The sequence below is a fragment of the Porites lutea genome, chromosome 10, assembly GCF_958299795.1.
Source record: "Porites lutea chromosome 10, jaPorLute2.1, whole genome shotgun sequence".
NCBI classification, from domain to species: domain Eukaryota; kingdom Metazoa; phylum Cnidaria; class Anthozoa; order Scleractinia; family Poritidae; genus Porites; species Porites lutea.
Window position 1 is genome coordinate 16,493,508 of NC_133210.1, and position 4,425 is coordinate 16,497,932.

Consider the following 4,425-nt stretch of genomic DNA (forward strand, 5'->3'; position numbering starts at 1 on the left):
TGTAATTTAGAGACTCTACAATATTAAAGAGCACTTAACAGTGATTACAGAGAAGTGAATGTGTTACAGCTGTATTTTTTAAACTTATTTCAAGAAGTAACAGAGTTCAATTGTTTCAAATAAGACAGCAAGGGCTAAAATATACTCTTAAAAAATTATTGACGATAGAAGACAGAAATTTCTAAGATTTTAAGGTTCATATAGTGTTAAAGGCGGCGTTTGTAATGGTTGCACAGAAAGAACCTGAAGGATGAATTATTTAATTATTGCATCTGGAAACGACCACTTGATTATAATTGAATTACTGTTTGTGCAATGATAATTACAATAATATAATGAGTGAATTGAGCTGAAAGTAATAATATTTCATTACATTTACATGTAGCAGATGTTAAAATCCATAGTTCATTCTCCAGACTAGTACTGATCCCTATATACATTTCCTTATAATAAAGGAAAAAAGCAGGGCTGTGCCCTACCAGCACCTGGTAGCCCCTGGTACCTAAAACTTTTGCTCTGGGGCGACTAGAAAATCTTAGTTTTTTCATACAAATCACATACTGGGTTCCCTGCATGAATTTCACAAGTTCAGAGCACAGGGCTCCCTACAATTTTTCTCAGGACCAATTTTAGATAGAAAATCAATTAAGCTTTACCCTTTCGTAAACTTTTGATTTATTCCTCATACATGTAACTTTAATTTTTCTTATGATGTACTAGTGCTAAGAGAATGTCTGATTATGATCATCACTCATAATAGGTTAAGAGGATTATAGGGTTAGTATTCATAATGATTGTGACACTGACTTCATAATTCTATACATCGCTGCAGAACAGCCCCTTTTCAAAATGACTGTAGTTAATTTGGTTACTTTAGATGTATTTTTTATGTGCCTTGTACCATATGTGCCAAAAATTATGTAGTACAGTATTAAGTTGCAACTAAAATTTAATCTGCCTGAAATCTTTCACGTTTATAGAGGTATTGTCTCTACCTGGGAATGGGTTCATCACAAACCAGAAGCCATACATTACATTTTAAAGCTTGTGGATGATTCTAAAGAAGGTAATTAATAGTGGTACTTTAAAACTTAATAATATTCCTCAGTCTACAGGCATATATCAATTGTCAAATTGAGTGCAGATAATTACCTCTATGTTCTGGTAAAATTGATGATTTGTTAAGAGTATAAGAGTTACAATAATAATCACCTTTTTTTTCTGCTTATACACATCAGGGCTTCTGATAGGTCTTGAAAGAAAAAGTCAAATTTTGCGTGATTTTTAGGGACAAATTTGAGGAAAAATCGGCCGATTTCGCGGAATTTCGAGGGAGTTTTCGGGGCAAACTTCAGCAAAAAGCAATCAGGAAAAAACGGCCGATTTTGTGGTTATTTTCAAGGCAAAATTAATTTTGCTAGAAATTGATCGGTTTTGCACTGACCAGACCAGCATTTTTTAAAGTTTTTCTAACAGAGGTCATCATTTACTTTCAACAACAATATGCTCCAGAAATGAACCAATGGCAAAGCCTTAAACATCATGGCTAGTGCCCAGTTTTTTGCAACATAATTTACACCTGGTAGTTTCGGGACATTGTTTGCACGTTTCAGTGACGAAGTTCCAAGATAAATTTGCAAGTTTACGGCAAGGAAATAGCCCCTATATAGCTGAAATAAGTTCTAATATGTTGTACAGACATGTATTTGATAAGATTTCTACCGAATTTCACGGTATTTTGTCGTGTTTTTGTGAATTTCATGGGATTTTGCAGATTTACTTTAATTCTGTGGCCTCTGTGACTGCACGAAATATCAGAAGCTCTGTAAAGGGTACTATAATCTCAGTTCTTCAGTGATGCATATATCTGGAAATTTCCTTCTCTGTCCAACAGGGGTAAACAAGTATCACACAGTCACCAACTTAAATACGACAACAGGTAATTGCCTTACCAGACACTAATAAATTTTTCCTTGTAGGAAATAACCAGTTTTGGATCAAAATATATCCTGTTTGTTTTGTGTCCATGTGTAGCACTGGGATGGCTCATCATTTGTCCCACATTTTGTCGTTTGTTTTGGACACAACTCACGGATTTGCTTGACTGGTGATTCTTTAGCATGACCATTATTTTCAAAAAACCTCACTTCTCATGGCATGATGGCTTTGCATTGCTGCAAATAAGATTAAAAGTAAAAAATAATGACATGTTTAGCCATTCAGCAAACTAATTTTACTTTAAAAAACAGTGATCATGATTAATCAGTGCTAAAAGGTGACTATTGCTAGTAAAACACTAAACAACAATAGATCAAAAGTGATGACTGCTGAGCAACATTATTTTTTAATCACATGAGGTACAGATTTACACCGGTTGTATTTTAATAAGTAGTTACACCAGGTATTAGTCTTAGACAAAAATTTAATCAGTTCTTAATTTTCCGATCCTAGCAAATCTGTGTTGGTATGGATGTTCTTTTATTATACTGATTTTTTGAGGAAAATATACATGTAATTATTATTATTGCTTCTCCAAGCCTAACATGTGTAAGTAAAATATTATCTGCAACTATCATACATGTGTAGCCATCACAACTGGCATGCGCTTGTCTTTTAGCAGTACAGCAACAAAGTATTTTCCCCATTTTTCTGACATGAAATTTGATCTACAGTTCCTTTAGTGCAGGTCTCTTTTAAACAGTTGAGTGACAAATTCCACCTTGAGTTACTGTAAATGTACACAGGTTAGACTATCATAAAAAGTCCCTTCAATCAAATAAACCCCAGTTAAATAAGGATCAGGAATCAGGGGGATTTTTCATTGAGAAGCACTGGAACCAGGGGTCAATTCTATCCTGAATAACCCCAACCCCTAGGGGAAATTACTAACTTTGCTCCACTCATTAATTTTTACAATCCCCCTGGTGGGCTGCAGGCTCCCACCCCAGGGGGAAGCTGATGCGTATGTGCATTATCTATGTGCTTTTACAGGTGTCTCCATTACTAAACTTGCCCAGCCAACAACAGGCTCAGTGACAGAAAGCAATGAAATAGCAGGAGGTAAGCACATTAAGTGAACATTTTTAGGGATGTTTAAAAAATGGAACATTAATCTAGACAGGCTTGGGAAATGCACTCTTCATTATTGTTCATTACATTAGATCCTTGTGTAACCCTAATAAAAAAAATAAGCCTTATACATGTACATGTATGTATGGGCTGTATAACGTGCTCTCAATGTAGGTGTTATTTATGTTTTATAATGTCATCACTCTCGAAAAAGATGTTCATGGCTGATCATGTCAGGATTGACTGTATATAAAAGGACTGACATTTCTGAGATATGAAATCGGTTCAAATCAGTGCCTTCTCACTAATAATACAGGCTGGGTATCCTTACAACCACTGGACAATGAATAAAGGAGTAAAATTGTATATCATCCTGCATGCATACTGCTATACAATCAACAATCATTCAAAAGAGATAATTATTTATGTATAACAACAGTTCATGGTGTGTATTTGTTTCATAATTAAATAATGGTTCACACCATTATTGTGCTGTTGTTATATGTAAATATGTAAAGATATGGTTAATGTACAGGTTAGTGAATAAAATTGTGAAAATGTTGCGATGACACATGCTTGGCTGCCAAAAGAAAATAGTCTGAGTCACACCCATGACCTCCCACAATACATCCTACATAGTCTAACCAATAAGGGAGATCCGTGTACAAAAGGTAATTACAGGTTGTTTGACAACTACTGTAAACTGTTCACAGAAAATGTGCTTGATCTGTGTGCACGCCGGTTGCTTTATTAAAACTACAAAAAGTAATATAGGTAGCCCTGTGCATGGCTACTGCACAGTGATCCTAGAAAGCAGAATGTATGCATAAATTATATATCACCTGTACCTATAGTAACTGTCTCCCCTTGATCGCTGCTAGTCTTTTGCTTTTAGGTAAACCATGAGGCCCAGGTATTATTTTAGAATCTTGCTATTTCTATATATTTATTTTGTTTGCTTTAAACTCTGGTTTCTCTCTTGTCTCTCACAGGCAAAGCAGACTGCTCACTCTGGATAGCTGGCTTTGTTATAGCATCAGCAATTGCTTTCATAGCCATCTGTTTTCATTGCTATCACTGTCGGGAACATCATAGTTGTAGTAGGCATCAACAGGAAGTGAACCTAGGCAGCAGGGTGAGTGACAGTGGTCCCTCTGGTTGTGATGCCATTCAAGGTGAAGAAGACAAAAAGCCCACTACTGATGACCCCCAATTAAACTGTGGTCAAAGTGATGGCTACTCCTACAACGATTTAACTCGTCAAAGAAATGGATTGGTCGACTGGCTTTAATAGTGTTACACATGCTATCCTGCCTCTTTTTTATGAATATTTTTGCAGAGCAACATTATAACTTC